The sequence below is a fragment of the Corvus hawaiiensis genome, chromosome 1 (assembly GCF_020740725.1).
Source record: "Corvus hawaiiensis isolate bCorHaw1 chromosome 1, bCorHaw1.pri.cur, whole genome shotgun sequence".
NCBI classification, from domain to species: Eukaryota; Metazoa; Chordata; class Aves; order Passeriformes; family Corvidae; genus Corvus; species Corvus hawaiiensis.
In genome coordinates, this window is record NC_063213.1 from 61357902 (window position 1) to 61377876 (window position 19975).

The 19975-nt window shown below is 39.2% G+C and overlaps 1 long non-coding RNA gene across 1 annotated transcript in view; it reads left to right on the plus strand.

Moving 5' to 3' along the window:
- Positions 1-19975, plus strand: part of LOC125327860 — a 35154-nt gene that overhangs the window by 2829 nt on the left and 12350 nt on the right. The window contains exons 2-8 of the long non-coding RNA XR_007204401.1: positions 4409-4496; positions 8063-8332; positions 10042-10101; positions 11542-11669; positions 13347-13497; positions 17115-17164; positions 19187-19284. This is a non-coding gene — a long non-coding RNA (uncharacterized LOC125327860). The remainder of the gene's footprint in view (positions 1-4408; positions 4497-8062; positions 8333-10041; positions 10102-11541; positions 11670-13346; positions 13498-17114; positions 17165-19186; positions 19285-19975) is intronic.

Here is a 19975-nt window from a genome sequence, read left to right on the forward strand (position 1 = left end):
TTGAACACAGTTGTCTGAATTCTGTTATAATAAAATGATGCAGCAAACTGGAAGCAAAAAGATTTGTGTTGAAATTACATGAACAAATATTTCCTGAAGAAGATTTTTTATTCAGAGCACTTCTTACTCTTGAAGAAGAAAACACTGGACCTTCCCTGTAGGTATATTGCCATTTCTTTAGTGCCCAACTTCAGATGTGTCCCTGAGTGATTAGTATGACTGCAAAATGTAGACAGCAGGCTGATGCTATTCATCCAACAAATTTTTATCACTTTCTGAACTGAACTCCTCACAAAACTGAAGAGTAAGCTAATGCATAACTAAAAAAAACAAGCACAAAAAACACACACAAAAAAATAAGTCTCATATCTTGGTTAGTATCTCACAGAAAGACTGGCAAAACAAAGAACCCAAATGTTCCAGGTCTTGGTTCTGTTCCATAATAATTTTCACAGAAGACAAGTGTCACTATGCAACTGCCATTCAAGTTAAGTGGAATCTGCATTTCGTTTTGACTCTGAGGTGTCGATGTGCTGATTAGTTTTCTGATACAGCTTGGTTGTCAACATTTAAAACATTTCTTGGAAGAAGAAAAATAATTTTGAACAGAAGGCATTCTGTTATACCTATATTTATACATATTTCCCTGCACCCTCAAAACCTAGTTCTAAAGCGGTACTGGAGGAGCTGTCACCATCAGCTTGGAAACTGGTCCACTGACAGCATGTATCAATCAGTCGTCTCTCACAAGTATACAGTTCTTTTTTCCTTTTTTTTCTTTTTTTCTTTTTTTTTTTTTTTTTAACATGTTTGAATAGTTTAATGCTTTCCCTGAAAAAGGAAAAACAGACTAAATTCAGCATGGACATTTTGGAGGGTGGCATCTCTCATTAAACAGAATAACTGCCTTTTTGTTTTGTTTTGTTTTTTTTAATTGCAACTGATTTAGGTCATGAATTTGTAATCAGGGTGCTTGCAGGAGATGGAGAAGTTCTATGCTCCACAGGCTGCCTCAGTTTCATGTGAAAAATCATTGATGGTTAACCTCTCTATGTGGTATCTACCTGTCAAGGCACTTTTACTGTCTCTTTTTTGCCACAGGATAGGAGAGTACTTTCTTTCCAGAACAGTTGGTAGCTTTAACCTGCTCTTGGGAGAGGTGTAGCTGTGAATCCCTTTAGGCTGAGGAATACAGTGAAAGTGGATCTTCTGCATTTTTGAAAGGTGATTTATTTATGTAAGAGGGTGAGGCTGTGTTCTACAGTAGTTGTGCTCTCCAAAGGAGGAAAAAAAATGCAAGTTGTTCATTTTTTTTGGGAAGGAAGACTTTGGAGAGAGCAGGGTGTCTTTAGTTTGCACTGCACGGGGCAGGGGGCACCTGGCAAACCATGGTGCTTCACATTATGGGCCTGCCCACACCTGTCCTACTGCACTGGATACCCACCTCTGGGATGCCCGGGGGACTTCCCCAAGTACCTGTCTCAGCATTACAATTTCTGTTCCTGAACTTTGACCCCTCAAGCTCATTATTTCAGTGCTCATCATTGAACACTAAGGCCAGTTTTGGAATTGGGCTTTATTCAATCAATACCTGTGGATACAAAACTTGTATCTCAGATCAGGACCAGCAAATAGTAGTTAGAAGTTTTTTGCTTCTGAATAAGAAAAGTGAAGATATTTCCCTGTGTTAGAAGGACATCCAGAAGAAAGATATGTAAAGATAGTGCATTTCTTGCTAAAATATCCAAACTTTTTGGCAGAAATAATACTGACTGAAAGTGGAATAAGGCCTATCATGAGTGAAGTTCATGTTCTGTGTATTTTTCCAGGGATATAATTAACATAAGTTCTTTCTGATTTTATTAGTGTTTGTTGTTATAAGTAGCACCTAAAATGTCTTGCAGAAAGAGGATTAAAGGAAATATATATTTTTGTCCTTTCTAACTTGACTATTGTCTCTTCGCAGTGCTTTGTGCATGGTCAGATTTAGTTTTCACCACAAAATCAGTTTCTTGATCTCTTCTTTTATATATTTTCCTTTTATGGTCTTTCAAAAAGCAACAGGGGACAGATGAAGATTTTACAATATCATTGTAAACCCAGAGAAATTGTCAAGGGGACTCAGCAGCAGGCAAAAATTCCAAACTACTTCTAACCTTCTGTTTCAGATCAGATTCTTTTTCAACTTCATGGCATCTGTGGGCAGATCCTTGCCAAAGGCACCTTTCTGTGGCTTGTGAGGACTCACTGTCTTAATTTCCTATACAGCTCCTTTCAAAGACGATTGCACCTATGTGTGAATATTTACATGACTTCAAACACATGCTCTGTCAAGCCACAGGGCTCGATCTACTTCCAGAGCAGACAGCTTCTCTCCTTGCCAGGTAATTGTGGTGACTTTTTTGGCACTTCCTCTCAGATAAGGTGAACTGTGAAAGTGTCAGTGAAATTAGGCAACTTCATTGTGCTCCAGTGTACAGATGACCTCTTTGTAGAGTGGCTGCTCTCAAAGAAGTTTTTAAGGCCCATATGGATTCAACCACCTATGCTACTCTTTGGGATGACAGGTCACACAGAAATGGAGTCACAATTGGAAATCACTTGAGGTGCTGTGCTAGGGGATTAAGTTCCTTCTCTGCAGGTCAGGAGCTCTGTGAGATGAGGTGCTCCACTCAAAATCAGGACTCTCAAACCATTGTGCCAAAAGGTCCTTGCCATGAAGTGATAATGCAGCCCTGAACTTCCAGTTGCCCTCACTGAGGTGACAAGGAGGAATCCTCCTAGAGGAGTGCAAGGGAAGAAGCTAGTTCTTTCTGACAGGAAAACAAGATGCACTTGTCCTGCTCAAGGATCCCAGGAGATGGAGAAGTTCATTACCCTACTCTCTTTACCCCCTCCTCCCCACTTCTGTGAAGGACAACATCCTTCAGACCCCCAGTGTGCCATGCAGCAGACAAGCATTAGCAGATAGCAATCTCCCTCCACCTCCAAAGTGGACAGTCCCCTTGGATAAAGTACTCCTTTAAGAGTTTTACTAAATCTGCACGTGAGCTCAATCTGCCCGTGGAAGAATTTCCATTTGTGCAGATGGCATCATTTGGCAGATCACTCTGATGTTGGCAGCATCACAGGGGTCATATTTGTGCACAGATGGACTGTTCTTCATCTGTTTCTTTATTGTAATAGACCCAAATAGGTTTTCCCACAATAGTACATACGCGCATTACAACTCTCCTTGTTCCCTGTCAGACAACTTATTTAGCAAGAGCACACAAAAATTTCTCTCTTTGTGTCCTACTCTTTGTTCATGTATCAAGTCCTCTTTGTTTTGGGGATGCAGGGTGAGGACAGACTCAGGAGAGCTATCAAGGATCTCTGCAATCTTGAGCCATAAAATCTGGTGGCATCACCAAGATGGTATTCAGAGCACTGCTGTGAGTTTAGGTTGTACTCATGCATAGATTTCTTTTTGTGGTAAATATTTTTTGCATAATGCATGTATTTACCACAGCTCCCTCATAAAGCGAGAGCCCTTAGAACTGACATGTGAGGGGACAATTGAAGGGATTGGAGAGGCTGGGGAATTGGTAATGCAAACCTGGAGATTTTGAATCCAGAGCAATGATTTGACTCTAGTAGTAATGAACAAAAGCTGTTACCACTTGACAGCTGTTTAGAAAATTATGTTAAATGAACTAATTTTTTAGTGGTGAGACTTTTTTTTTTTTTTGAAACATCTATTGTTACTCTCACTTGCAATCTCTGTGTGGCAGCAATGAACTGACAGTATAGTTTTCAGGAGCTGCCCTGCCAGTAGTGGTTTATGACACAGCAAAAGGACATTTTGGAAAATTTGCACTGCTTCTATTTTACTTTACACAACCATTTGCTTTGTTAATAGAAAAGTTAATCCCTGTATGCCTTACATTTGATTAATGATGAACTTGTCATCTTGTGATGAAGCTTAGACATTTTCAGTCTACATGTTGATAGCAACTTTGGCTTTTCCTTCTCACTTGCTAGTCTAATCAATTTAGTCTAAACTTCTCAGATGTCACAGGTAGTGCAGGTATTTCAGTATGGACATTGTTTGCTGTATACAGCCATGAAAGAAGTTTTCACTGGGTGTAAATGAGATCAAAATAGCTACAGAGCTTGGGCAGTGAACTTTTGGCATTTATATATCCAGACTCCTAAATCCAATATGTCATTAACATAATTTTTATGGACATTAGACAACATATAGGATACTCTTTTTTTCTTTTTTTCTCAAAAGGAGTACTGTTTGAAAGAAAAGTAGTTGCTTGTAATGTGAATATTACTGAAAAGGCAATTCCTTCTACAACTGCTTCAAAATGAAAAATACTTCTGCTTATTTACTGATTTATTTTTAACCTTTTGACAACAGAGTGAAAAAAAGACATGAACTGGGTACCAGATGAAGCATTTTGAATCAAATTAGGAAGAATATGTGGGTGAAGTTCCAGTAACAGTGGGTAAAAAACTTCTTGGCTATACTGGGTAATGAGGAGAATAAAATTGCGGACTGCAGCTAAATGCAGGTTACTTGGGTAATATATAAAAACCCAAAACCAAAAAAACCCCCCCCAACTTTAATTTTATATCCATCTGGTAAGTCTTCATAATCAGTCCCTAATTATCTACTTGTTAATGCATTTCTGGTTACTCTGACACCTTAGGAATTTTTCTATGCATTGATTTCTTGCCCAAGGCTATGGAAAATTATACATGCTGCTATACATGCTTGGATACAGCTGGTTTCTGTTTTGGGGTCATTTTCTTTTTCCATCATGGTTACTGAACATATCTGCACAAATAGCTGCACTGAATTTTGCTTTTTCAGTATGATTCTGGAGCTTGAAAAGCAGTATAACCAGAACTCCTAGAAGAATTGCAGCTTCAGGAAGCAAACTAAAAAAAGGAGATGCAAAGTATTGTAGTTCTGTAGCATGTTATCATATGATAACCTATGGAAGGAGAGGTACAGATAAAAGATAAAACGTTTGTGGTGCTGGAGGTTTTGGCTTATTTTGAGAGAATTTAGTATTTTCTTCTTGAACAAGGGAAAATTCTTTCCTCCTCATTTTGAAAGGCATATGATGTGGTGTTTCACTTGCTGGAAGTTTTGCCCTCTCCTTAGATCTATCTGATGCAATAAGGAAGGAATTTCAGTCAGCACATTTCTGACTGGTTTCCCCAAATTAGTCTCTAACAGCTGAACTTCTTTTCCAGAGTATAAGGAGGTATAAGCAGTTTGTGAAGCCACATTAGGAAAGGACTTTCACAAAGACACTTGATACAACCTGTAGTAGTACAGGTTCAAGTCAACAAGACAGCTGACACCAAGGCCTCCCAGAGACTTCCCATTTAACGAATATATTTGCAGGAGATGGATTCTAGAGAAGATTTTATTTTCTCCTTTCATTCCCCAAATACTGAAATAACAGTAGTAGACAGTAATAACTGTGAATCCTAAAACCCAGAGTACTACAATATGTGAAGTGTACTGGCATAGTAAAATATTTTTCTGCCCACCAGAAGGCTTGGTTGAGAAGAACTCAAGATCTATGTATCCTTTCCTTTGAAGATGAGTAGCAGCCATGCTGAAGCTGAACTGTACAATAAGTAAGAACAAGCACAGGCTGATGATGTTCCTATCACAAGAATTAGGATGATCAGCAAGGGACAGTTTATAGGTCTGGCTTTATAAGCCCAATCTCCAAACCCCAGCTGGCAACTAAGTACCATGCAGCGACTTGCTCAGTCCCCCCTATATACAACAAATCTGGCAATTGAATATTGAGCTGACCCTTTTTGGTCTGGGCTCAGCTGTCCTGGCCGTGTTCCCTCCCAACTTCTTGTGCACTCCCTGCCTACTCACTGGTGGGGCAGTGTGAGGAGCAGAAAAGGTCTTGCATGACCGCTGCTTATAAAACAAGTTTTACCACTGGAGTAAGGCCCATCAAGCAGCTGATGGTAATTTGTCAAAGCATGTCTGGTCTCCCTGACCTGATCAGGATTTGTACCTGGTGAGTGCCACTGGAGCAAAAGACATTGACTAAGAGCTGTTGGGCTAGAGACACAGCACTCATGATACAGAGAGAGCACCTGAATAGCACACGGAAGTTTTAGGGCATATGCAAGTTCACTCTTGGAAATCATTGCTGGTGAGGATGTTTCCATGGTCCCTATTGAGCTGAGAAAACCCTGCTGCAGTGTGAAAATGTGGCTACTGATGTTTGTTAGCAGTAGTTGTACAGCTCCTTCACCATCTCACTCTCCCCATAAAACAATGAAGGGGCTTCGTGTAACCTCAGAGCAGCCTTGCTGGTGGGCACTCACAGTATGGGTTCATAGAACCCAGACACACCACTTTTTGTCTCTGGCTTGTCTATATTGTCAGTGTTGCATTAGGCAGGGGATGGATGGGCTCTGAAAGGCAGTGGAACAGAAATCTCCTGTTTTACAGAGGCAGTAGGAAATAGGAAAGCCAGTCAGAACATGCAAAAAGAACACTTTTTGATTTCTACAGTCCTTGTGAAAAGGAAGATAATCATGTGCTTAAATTTTGCCAATATAAGTTATTTTGTGAAAGGCTCCAAAACAGAATACAGGCCTGAATACAGACTGATTTTATACACACTAAGGTAAAGCCAAGTCAAAGTAAATGGGAAGTGATCCCATGGTTTTTATGCTGTGAAGGTCTATGTTCTGATAGACACTAAGACAATGATTTTAGTCAGCTGTGGATATTTATGTTTTAGAGAGGAGGGAGAGAGGGGAAAAAAAATTGGAGGATAAATGTTACTAGCATTATAATTATGAGATTTGTCAGAATTTCCATTATCAGAGTCTGTTTACAGGTTGTAAATATTCCCTCTGGGCTAAGACTTAAAATTCAAGGTCACACATAGGAAATTGTATTTATCTTTGCTAAATTAAAACATTGGTTCAGCAGCTCATAAAAAACTGCTTTCACAAGAAAATCCTCCAAAGTGCAAGAAGTCCAGATACTTCTGACTTCTTTTTTTTTTCAATCTACATTTTCTTTCTGCCTGATAAACTTGGCATATGCTGCATATGCCTTGACCTGTTACTCTGACATTAGTAGCAGAGATATATTGAAAAGTAATGTACTGAAAGTCTTTCACCTATGAATGCACCTTTTCTTGATGGCATTTTCTGTTATTTTGCTTGTCAAGCTCCATAGTGTTCAGTGTTCCTTCTTTATATTTGTAAGAGGATTTTGTTACAAATAAATCTTATCACTATTCAAATAGAATAATTATTAGGTCATATTACCATTACCTTTCCTACAGAATAATAAATATATCTTTAAAATTCCCTATTTTTGAAGGTAGTGTAGCAATTAAGATGCACTTAAACATTCCTTATTTGTATGCAAATGGTCAGGATGAAGAAGAACAAGAGGATGTGCAAAATGGTATGCAATTTTCAATCACATATATATATATATATATTTAGTATAAATCTATTCCAACATTTTTTGACTTCTGATAGCATGTCCCAATTATTTTTGTGATTTAGAATATAATTTACGATTTAGATTACCAAGGAGTAGAGAATTTTATAGTGTCCAATATTTTTTTTCCTTTAATTCCTAGTTGAGCATGAAAGAATTCATCTGTATGGGGCCAGTGAAATTGTCTGTGAATAATTTTCTGTTAAATAGCATTCTGGCAATGAGTTTTTCATTTCCCAGAGTATTTTAACTGGTGTTTTCTGGAGCTGATTGAATACTGTCCATTTTCTATATTGACACATTTTGATGCTGTGACTGAATACATTATTCAATTAATCATCTCTGCAATATTAGACCAGCCGTAGTTTATGCTCAGAGTCACAGACCTGATGTGAATTCACTTATGTAAGAGCTGTGTGTGGTTTGATGAACCCTTTTCTTTAACTTCTTCTGTTCAGAATAACAGACATTGGGTTGCTGTTTAAAACAGGTTGGTTGATTTATGATTTTGCTCCCCTTATGCCATGTGTTTAAGAAAAAGTTCCTCTTTTCTTATAGGTCTCTAAACGTTTGTTCTGGTTAAATACTAGAGGTTTATTTGAAATTGGGGGCAGAGACATCAGTGCCTGACTCAACTCCTCCTCTTCATTGGAAATGTTCCCTGCTAGAAGAGGATAAATCAGGCCATGGATCAGAGGGCCATCAAGATCCTGGACACAGCTTATCACGGTGGTGATTAAGAATGATGCAACTTGAACTCACTTTTGAAGGCAAAGACCAGACTTAAGGCAGGAGGCTGCTACGTGATCATCACTTTACATATTTGTAGTAAGTATGTGTGGTCCAAATGCTATGTCACCCAAGTCTGTTTGAGGGCTGGGACATTTTCACCACCTGCAACAGAAGTGACATTAGTACAACAACAACAAAAAAGAACTAAGAATAAAGGGGAATTTGAAGAGTCTGGGAAACTATTTTATAATATTTTATGTGGTGGATTCTGCTCTCATTCTTTAATGCAAAATGAAGAAATTTGCTGAAGAACACACTAAAATTAGATGCCATGTAGCCGAGCACTGGATTTGAATGAGGCCCTTCATCTCTTGGTTTTCCACTGGTTCAGTGATAACCATTGCCTTCAAGATCTCTTCAGGCCATGGAGCTGTGGTGTCTCCTACCTTCTGCAGCTAAGATTTTTGCTAAGATGTTATTTCCTCAGCTCTGGCTGTAGGTGGAAAACATTAAAATGCCTCTAAAATTTCAAGTGTTGTAGTTTTAAGAGTATACTTTTTGTGGCTATAAATGCTTTTGATTTAGTATTTGTTTATGTTCCCTCATAGATGCTGACCTACCTGAGCTATCATTAAAGCATCATCCAGCTTTCATGCAGCTTATACAACAATACCTTGTTTAAGACTAACTTAATTTGAGTTGCAAACCCTACAGTATATTTATATATTTATATATTTTTCAGGAGGTGGAGAGGATGTGCCAGGTACAGGCATGCAATTTATAAGCCTTAGTTGGGAGGTTAATTGATTTGTGTTCCTGTTATAATCAATACTGAGTGGGAAAGGCTCCTTAAAAACATTTTTGTTCCCTCAAGTTAAGCTTCTTATCTGAACTACTATTCAGAGAAGAGTATTTCTCTGTAATGGTTGTCTACAGAGGCTAGCCAATTAACACTGGCCTGAAGGTGGATTCTTGAATTTAGGAGATACCATCCTCCCTCTGACAGGGCTGTAAGAATCCATCATAGTGCAAAGGCAAGGGCCCATCACGGAACAGTGGGTGCCAGTCTTGGTGCAAAATAAACTGAAATTTCTTAAATATGAAAGCCATGGTTCAAAGAGGGCAACTATTCAAATATTACTAGAATTTTTAAGGGAAAGACAAGGAAAAGTTCATATGCCTTCTTTATCTTTGTAACAGAATAGTTCTGGAGAATTCACCTTGAAATTTATGCTATTAGTGCTGTCAGCCTGCAATACGTATTTCAAAACAAGTACTATGGAGAATTGAAGATATATGCAAATGAGTTATTAAAGAGCAGAGAAAAATTGTTTCAGAATTACAAGAAGAAAACAGTGTGATGGAACAAAGGTCAGCTTAAGTTACATCAGACCTTCAGGTTCTTGTTTCAATTCAAAATCAATTTCAAACAAAACCAAATGAAATCATGCTGAGAGAAAGGCCACAGTAACATTTCAACACTCCACTGTACTGAAACACCATAAAGTATTATCTGATCTTCCATATCACAGAAAATATTCAGTTAGTATATTTGGGTATTTTAGTAATATTCAATATTTAAAATTGGGGGACTATAATAAGGAAAATCAGCCCCTCTTAATTAAAAATGGTTCATGCTAAATCAACATTTCATATTTTCAAGGCATCTCTTTACAAAAGTAATTAAAATCTCCAGACATCTTTTAGTGCTCTGTGGATTTAAGTGTTTTCTTTTTCATTCAACTTTCTCCCTTCTTAAGAGTGGAAGAATTATCTTGGGGTTTATTTTCCCTCTTCTGTAACAGATCCGTCTTTGGCTGTTTGTGTGGATGCCACACAAAGACCTCTCAATGTAGACCTATAAGGTAAGGAAATGCAATGGATTCTTCAGTCACAAACTTGTAATAGGGTATTGGGGAATTCAAGGTGAAATGAAATACTATGGAAAAAATCCACTTAAAAGCTCACACTGAATTCCTCTAGGGCCAAGATTTCATACTTATGCCAGGTTACATCCTTGGCTGATTGACGTTGAAATGAAGCTTAGTTTGCAAAGCTCTTTTACTGTTCAAACCTCCTCTGGAACTTCTGATATCTTTAATAAGAAATGTGAGAATGAGTAAAATAAAATTCAGAAAAAACCCACCAAACTATGGAATTCTCTCCAGCAGCCAAAATTGCATTGTGTGTGGGCTTTTAAAAAATTGTTATACACACACAGGCAAATTGGCCCAGTGAATATACTGCAAATCTGCTAATGATGAATATCTTAGCCAGGCTCAAATCCTGCTGTAGGTTAACAAATAGTGGACCCAATGACCAGAATGGTGATTCTCCTGTGCAGAAGGCAGCAGCTTTTGGCCAAGTATCATTAGCTAATGCCAAAGCAAAGGGAGAACAGCGTGGGTGCAACAGCCCATCTAGGCCACCTGGCCCTCACGGTTTTATTGGAATAGTCTCACTCACACCGTCCTCAGAAAGAGAAGGCCAATGTGGGTCAAAGAATCATTTTCTCTTCCTTCCAGCATCTTAATTAAAGAGTCAGTCACTTCCACAGATCATTCTCAGATAAACAGGTTGTCTTCAGTAATTCATAATACAAGGTTTCTGGGAAAAACAGAAACTCTACTTTAAAGATAATAATAGATCTTTCCATCCTGCTGGCAGATATCAATTATACTGGGAAAGCACTTGGAGGTTCTGTACATACGCTAGTACAGGGGACTCATTATCCACATGATTATAAGTGTGGTAGGAGAAACTTTCTAAGGACAATCACTTAGATCAAGAAAACTTGAGGAAAGAAACTTTATAAGTGGTAAAAGCTGGAAATATTTGAGCTAATCTTTTGCTTTCCTGCTTCCCTGCTGTTATTAATAAACCCACATCTCAGAAGAGAGAGTTTAGGCTTTGCTACAACAAAAATTATATGTTTCTGAGCAGTCCAATGAGGACACCTGTTTATGATCTTAAAAACAGCCTTGGGAGATGAATCACCAGTTAGTCAGTTTATGTACACAGTTACAGTTCCAGAAAGCTGAGGAGCAGTAATGCCAGTTGTGAACCTGGACCAATGAGTTATGAAGGGTTTTACATGGAAAAAGTAGGTAATCAATGAATGAAAGTATAGTATTATAGAACAAATTAATGTTAAAAAAAAAAAAAAAAGGGAAAAAAGCTGGAATGCATATAGCAAACAGAAGTAAATTTGTGCTGTTATAATGAAAGTCTCCACCACTGCCTTTTTTTGTCATAATCTTTTCCAGATAGGCTTGTAACATTTGTATGTCTGATTTGGTACACAGACATCTGAATGTAGGCCCCTCCCTTGCTGTTCTGACACTGACTGTGAAACTGTGGAACAGTAAACACACAAGCCTAGCAGAAAATGTGTTGGTGTGTGGAATTATGTATGTGGTCCTGGGAGTACCAGGTGAGGAAAGTTCAACTCTTCCCAGCTGAGTCAAATTAAGAGGGTAGGCAGCATATGAAAGCAATGAAGGAAGAGGAAGCTGGAGAGCTTGATGGGAGGGCTAGTGGAGGGCCTGGTAGAGGTGTTTTGCCTCCTGGCTGAGGCCAGGGAAAGGAGCTGAGGGATTCACCAGCTGACTTCTCTGAACAGGGATGGGAACTTGGACAAAGCATCAGAAGCTGAAGCCAGAGAGATAAAAGACTGTCTCCACTACCTAAATGAGATCTAGTGAGCAAAGAGACAAGTGGAAGTGCAGGCACGCTGATGGTGTGGTGATGGACTCTGCTGAGAGAACATGGAGCTGCTGTTGGAAAGTGCTTTTGCTTAGTGATCTGCTGACTGTGTGACTGCAGTGCCCTAGGCCAGAGCCCTGGAACTGGGAAGGTGGCAGAAGTTCTGGAGTTTTTGAACCGAGCCCAGCTTGTTTTATGTCAGGGCATGTGTGGATGCTTTGTGGGTTTTCCTGAGCAAAGTGTTTGTTATGTAGTTGCGAAGAGTTGAATGTTGTGACTGGGTGGTCCTTTCCAGTTCTATTACCCATTTGAGATTCTGAAGGGTTATACATGCCTCATATATGTGTGTGTATGTATATATAGCCTATACACACACACACACACACACATATATATATATATGTGTATATTCTGTGATACTGAGGAAAGAAGAAATTTCTCAGTAGGATGTTAGTGAATATGAGACATCTCAGAGAGGATAGGTGGATCTGCAAATGATAGCCAGCTCACAGGGAAGCTGTACATAACAGTTTTTGGGGAAACCTTAGCAAACTAAGAATGGGTAGTTTCAGAAAACTTACCAACTTTATCATGAGGTTGTCCTTGTGGTTTCATCAGTCAGTGAAACATATTCTCCCAGGAAATATCTAGGTTTATTATTTTCTCAATTACCTCATTATTTATACTTATCTGTTGTCGAAATCCACCTTCTGTTCCCCAAAGTCATCTTCTGCTTGGTTATGGACCAGCCCAGAGCAAAATGGAGTCCCTGCCCCAAAAAGGTAACAGACTAATTATAAACAAAGATAAATGTGTTTACTTCTGCATGTCCCTCTGTTAAACGTGAAGAAATGAATGCATACAGCACCTTAGGCAGCTGCTGAAGGCCAGCAAAAGTATTTTTGTAGGTTTTACAGTGAAGCAGGAATCTGTATATTTCTTGAAAGCATAAAGGTCAGCTGTTCCCCCACCCTCAACTATTAAAACAATGTTTAAATAAATGTTCTAACACAAGAACTATAAGAAACAAGTAAAGTCAAAAAAACCTACTAGCATGTCCTAGCTGCCTTAAAGAAGAAAAACTTTTCAGTAAGCATGTTCAATTTATCTTGCTAGTATTATCCCAGTGGCCTCTTCCTTTTGTTGTTTGTATTTGTTTTAGTGCATGCCCAGTGCCTCTAGGTGAAACCAGCAATGTCAGCAGCACTCTGCATGTGTCACGGGGTATGTGCAGAATATCTGTTTGGAGAATCAGGGCCTGACACCAGCAAGAGAAGGACTCCTTTGCAGGGAAATGAGGGTGAGGAAGGTGAAAGGTCAAATTTTTGCATCAGATTTTATCATGTATTTTAAAACCTTGCCTGAGGAAATAACGTTGAATCTTATGATGACTTTTCTTTTGCAGTGGAGGTGAGACTGCTTGAAGGGGAACCCCCTTTCTGCACATAGCAGAAATTCCCAAAGAGTACTTGAGACTCTCCTCTGGCAGAAGGGAAGAGCAATGAACAGTTGAATTTGATAGTGACCTGACAAAAGTTACAGGAACTAGAAGGGAGGTAGGTCTCATCCAGCGTGTGAGCACAGACTTTGGCCCTCACCCCTGCTGTGAGTGTATTGCACGAAGAGTCAGTTCATCAGCTGATCGTGGGCAGTCAGAGGATGTTAGCAAGGTGTTCTTCACTCAGTAGCTAATTATGTGGGATTGCAACCCTCATGGCATAACAGAGTGTTACAAAGAGTCTTTGGATCTTTCCTGTCATTGTTCTGCTTTGTTGTGTTAGTGCATCACTGCTTGGGTGTTAGTGGGTAGCATTGCTGAGGGTTGCAGTAGTGTTTGAGCAAAGAGCTTGAAAGGTGACAGTCTGAAGGTTTTCTTGGTTTCCCATGGTCTAACATCTCTTTGGGCTGATGTCTCCCAACACTGCAAGCCCGAATCACCTCATATTTCTGAAACATTTTTGCTCCCCTTCCTTGCAGCCCCTTCTTGCTGTGGTTTCGTCCATGCTGTGTGATTTGGAAATACTTGCATTTAATAGAAGTCACACAGCACAAATAAATAACACTCATGAAAGTGCGTGTGAGTAACTGTGCATCAAAGTGTTTAATATTCTTCAGCCAGCTGCTGAGAGGTAAGCCAGTCAGAATATATCAAAACCAAACACAGCACTGGCAAGATTAAACAGCAGTGGATTTGCACATGTAATAAACCTGCTACATTGAGTTTAATCCATATGTAATTGGGAATAGATAAGGCTGGAATTGAATGACTGCACAGGATCTGCCTCAGATGGAGGAGGGAAGAGGGGGAGCAGCCCAGAGCATGGGGGCAAGAAGGCTCTTCAGCCTGTGGTTTGTCATGCAGATGCTGGAATAAGAGGTGGGTTTACACTGTTTAATTGCGAAGGACATTAGAAAGGTGGTATGATGTTGATGAGCTACAAGTACAGCAAAGGGCTTGGCTATTGGATAACTTCAAGTGTAAACAGGTTGTTTTCCTCCCTGGGCTATGGGAGGGACAGTTCTAACTGGGCTTAGTGTCAAGAAATGTTCCTGATTGTTTTTAGACTGTCCTTATTTGCCTGGTCTACTTTAATATGGTAAAATCAAACAGTGAGAATAAAATAGCTGCTACTCTATTGTTCTGCCTTTTCCCCATCATCTCTGTTTTTCAATTTAGAAAGGAATGACCCATGACCTATCCAAACTCCTCCCTTCCCACTTCAAAAATCATAGTACCTTGTCCAGTCAGTGTCTGTGTTGGCTTTTGCTCTGTTCCCTGATAACTATTTGCAAAGGAATGTGATGTTTGCCTCCCTTCCAGCTTCCTTCATGCACCTGATGGTATTTGTATGACTTTTCATGTGTTTTGAAACCCATGAAAAGCTGCATATACAACATTAAAAATACATTTTTTAATTCTATGGGTTGCAAATTTTTTAATGTAGTTTATCCCTCCTTGTCCCTCCATAGCTCTAAAAGTCTGATACGTTTTTTGTCTTCCTGGTTTCTCTTCTGTGATTTCCTATGTAGTTACCACTAGCACACAGCAGCTTGAGAGGCATTAAATGCATGCACAGCCAATCTTTTCCACTTATACTTGATAGACCCAGTAGGCTTGTGAGGATATTCTTAGACAGTAAGGGAAAGGATCAAAGGACCAACATTTATCACACAGGACTTTGTTTTCCTCAGTTGTTGTTTCTTTTGATTCAATTAGTACAGCCCGCTTTTATGTGAGGATCAGATTTTGCCATGATTTTACATGGCTCCACAGCATGTGACTGTGAAGCTGGGGCACTTGTTCCAACTTTGTTAGCAGACACCAAAGGAAAACAGCAAAAATGCAGTAATTCATTAACTGGCAAAGCTGAAGTCAGACTTGCTTTCTGTCTCCTGGATATAGCAAGTAAGCTTGGGCTGGCACAGGGAAATCTGCTGTTGCCTTGACCAAATGCAGAAGCAGAGGATTTTTTTAACTGTTTGATTATACATGTGCTTTCCTATGTGATGTTTTCTCTGAAGAAGCATTCCTAGCTTGAGCTGTCTGAATTCAGAAACAGTGTTTCTGACAGCCCCTTCTCAGCTACTGCTCACGTGTGTAGGTACCGTTGACTTATTTCATTTTGATTTACAGAAATATTTTATTTTAATCAATTTGATTACATTTTGATTTGCATGCATCCCTGAAGCATGGAGCTGTGCCTCTCCGAATGCAGTGAATTACCTTAGTCCAGACCAGGACTAAGCAGCTCACTGTCCTCACAGTGAGACTCATTATGGGTGAGAAGGCAAAGTGATTTCTTTGCCTGTGTCTTCTTGGACATGTATGTCAACCAAGTAGGTGTTCCCCAAGGTTACCCAACATGCAGTGAGGTGACCAAGTAGCTTGAAATGTACTTGGGACCACTACTTGCTTTCAAACTGTAGTTTTTAGCAGTGCAGCTTTAGGCCCCTTGTTTTCCTTCTGTAGTGGCCAAGCTGGTGGGAAAGTTTCAGGATGGTGAGCATGGCTGGATGCTCTCCTGATGGACCCTCAAGCTGGATAGCTGAGTTGCAAGGACCATAAAAAACATTTGAAGTTCTGTTGCACAATTTTTTGCCTGAAAGTATAGGGTAAGGTGTTTAAAAGCTACTCTCTTCTCTTGTGATCTATGTGTTTGCTAAAGGTTTGAGTACAAGAATTTTTCAATCATTTTGCAAATGGGTTGTGCTTAGTAGCAATTACAATAAAATTTAATCCAAAGCCCCTGGATATGGCAGTTTATGCCTCTTGCTTTATTATTTTTATTATTTCAGAGTCATATAATTTGTGCATTTTAATTTGAGTGATGTTGGCTATATGCTTTTGCCACAGGACTCAAATGAGAAACTTAATAAATGACTATGGGATTTACATGACTAAATTTATTTCTTATCTCAGAGCTGCTAGCTTCTCCCTTCCCCCTTCTCCCCATACCCATTTAGTCTGAATTTCTTCCTCTTTGATGTGTTAGTATTGTATACAACTTTTATTGACTGTCCATGTTACAGAATGATGGTAATTTGGCTGCTGCTAATTATGTGGGTATTGTGGGTGAACAGGATGGCAGAGTAACTAAAAATTCAAGGATGCCTTAGAGCCGAGAGCAGTTTAGAAGAAAGTAATTGTAAATGCACCATCCCCGGAGCTTGCAGAGAACAAAACAGTCAGCTTTTCATACAAGGCTGTGTCTCTCTAACGCTTGTGCTGGGAAGTACCACGTGGAGCCTAAGCATTTCTTGTCTCTGTCTCTTCTTAGATTGGTGGAGGGCAGTGGAAGGTTGGTCTCAAGGCCCCTGACTTGACTGGTGCTGAGACCATTACATCTACCTATGCAGGATAGTCCATTACTCAGTATTAAATTCTGTGTTCATATTTCTGCTCTAGACACTGCTACTCAATCAACAGTGTTTGTTGAATGGTTAATAGGGTAACAGCACAATAGAAAGAGCTGGCTTAACAGAGAGAAAATTTTTTGAAACCTAATTTTGGTTTGTAGTGGATTTTTTTTCACTCTAATATACCTTTCTGGTCTAATTCTTTCAATATTATAAGACCGCATAACTCTAGCCCCAAAGCAGCTATTTTGTATTTGGCTATATATCAATATCACTTCTTTAACCCTGTAAGCATCTGTTATTTTCTCTCTGACAGAACACTCTTCTTGACCAATACAACCTGGGAAAGGTGGTTCACCAAGCCAGGTACACTGATGGACTGATATAGCTCAACAGTTCCTATTTAATTGCTTGGGGTTCTTTTTCTGGGTTTGTTTTTTTTTTTTCCTCCCTTGCTTCAATTACAATACTGTAAGCAGCATTTAGGTGTTCCTGATCAAGTTTTCCTCACCTTCCAGCATAACCTGGTAATTCTAGGAAGCAAATTCTCTGCATTATTTTAAAGCTTTCCCTGTTTCTTGAGTAAGAGAGTCCCTGCGTGTCCATTCAACAGTGAAGGAAGCTGACAAGTTCTATGGCTAAAACCTGCCTTCCTCACCAGCTCCTTTGTGGAACTGTCTTAAAAATGGGATTCATGGGGAAAAATGAGTAGGTGTGACTACAGGAAATTACGTATAGTCATTATTTATTTGCCTTTTTTTTTTTTTTAGTGTTTCATTTTTCTTCGGTATCTTTTGCCAGGAGGAGTGAATGCAGTAGCAGAGATGTGCAGATCTAAGTTGAGGGCTTAGAAATGTCTGAGACTTTTTATTGCCAAAGGAAGGCTAGGAAGAGTGCAAAGGTGTTTAACCTGTGGTCTGTATAATTCATGTTTGCCAGGATAAGCTGTTTGGTGGCTTTTTTTTTTTTTAATTATATATTAGCACCTAAACAGCATTAGCAAGCCTAATAAACTATTTCAAGAGCACTGAATGAAGGATATGAATCTTGTCTCTGTGTATATGTATATATGTCTATTGTCCCCCCAACCCTCCCATTTTCAGGGGAAAAACCCATTGCTTTTTTCATGTTGTTTCTAAGTCTACAATAGAAAATATAACAGCTTTATTATCAATGCTTTTGCAGTATAAGACACTGCAGCCAGTAAAACACTGTAGTAAAAAGACACTGAAAATTTTAAACTCGCTGCTCGTGGGAGTATAGTTTTCACTGGTTTTGTCAGCAAAAATTCCGCCAATTGAATTGTGGGTGGAAGGTACAAAATTTGTGTTGGCGAAAGAGGATATTTATTTACTGCTCATGTGGATATGGTTTATAAGTTGCTTCTGCAAGCAAATGCAAAATACACTTTTTATTTTTCTGTATGATGCTTTGAATTCATTATAGCTGAAGGGTTTTTTTAAATGTTTGCCAGTATGGTTTGGAATTACCAAGTATCGGTAGTTACTATGGATGATTAAAATTGCTGAGGAAAAACCTCCTTAGCATATTTCAGACTTCATGTACGCATCAATCTCTAAGACAGTGAGATGTGTAGTGCATTTTAATCATATTGCAGTACCTTTGTATCCTGCAAAACTATTTCCATTGAAGTCTGAAATGAGCCTGGCATGACCCAGAGTCAACATGATAATATATTCTTGATATCCTTTACATGCTGATAACAGTTCAGCTGCACTAAAGCATTTTGTCAAGTTGTGCTCATTTTCTATAGGTGTTAATATATTTGGCAATGAGAGTTCAGATTGTTACTCTTAAATTAGTGTTGAATTTGGGTCATCAAGAACTCTGAATTGAGCAATTCTACCAACTGTTGCAGGACACTCTAGCAACCTTTGCATTAAACTGTGCTGCTGCGTGTTGAGTGTTGTAATTTAATAACAGGCACGTTGTAGCTACTTGTCTTCGTCCTGAGAAAAGATGGGAATAATGTTAAGTTGATATTGCTGTAACTTTATAAGGTGAAACAGAGACAGGGCAGCCTAAAAGGACTGGTTTGTCTCCCACTTCCTTCCCCTTGTCTGTTGAGTCAAATCCTTATCAAGATTTTTCTTGGCCTGTTTTAACATAATTTAGCACAAATTTCATTTTCCTGGGTATCTTCACAATTTCAAGAAAAGTGCAAACCAGCAGTTCTTTGTCAGAGAGTCATGGTCTTCTGGCTCCACATTAAAGAAATGCCAGAGGTCACGCTGGGTACTCTCACACAAATAAACCAGATTATTTTAGTTTGGCTTGATGGTTTGAAAGGGAGTAGTAGTGTTTGGTTAAAGAGCTGATTGCTGGGTAACCTCTTGTAAGAGTGCTCATTTGTTTTTGACTTTTCAGTCTTGGATCACTAAGAAGATGCATTTAAGCTCCAGAGTCTGCTTTTCTACTTGTTTCGAGTTGCAAGTCAAAAGATGATATCTCCACAAAAGATGAGGGTGAGAGGTTCCATTTCTTTGTTTCTTCTTCACATGGACAAAATATAGGGTGTTTCATTTGCAGAGCCTTACAGCGCCAACTGCAGGACAGCCATGATACGTACTTGTTTACTACAGCAATCTTGGTTTAAACTTCTGTTTCATTAAATGTTGTTTTCAAACCGCTACTGTAGTCATAATTAGTATGAAACATGTAGGAATGACATATACAGCATCCTGTGGCAATCTATGCACAGGGTCCTGGGCACTGGCTGGTCCTGTTGCTTTATTGAAAATCCTTGCCGCAACTGCTCTTTTCATTCAGATCAAATGATGGACAAATATCTTCCAGTTTCATTACCAGCAGCCCAAGAGAAGGACAGTACTTGAAGATCTGTGTGTAACACAGGAACGGCCTTGTAAGGTTGAAGGCTGTTTCTTGAGTCCCTGAATACACATCAAATGGGTGAAGGAACAATTCGTTATCACTATGTATGTAAGAGGACATAGGAGTAGTAGAAAACTGCATGTGTGTTGGAGTCCCTGAAGATCTCCAAGACTAAATTGCATGGCAGCAGTTGATCCATTTGATCTTTGCAAACAGTAACTTCTGCAGGCAAGTGGAAGTGTAGGCAAGGGTCTGCTGAATGCTGCTTCTGCTCAGTGTCCTTGCAAATTCCAGAACTTCTGCTTACCACCCCAGACTGCAATG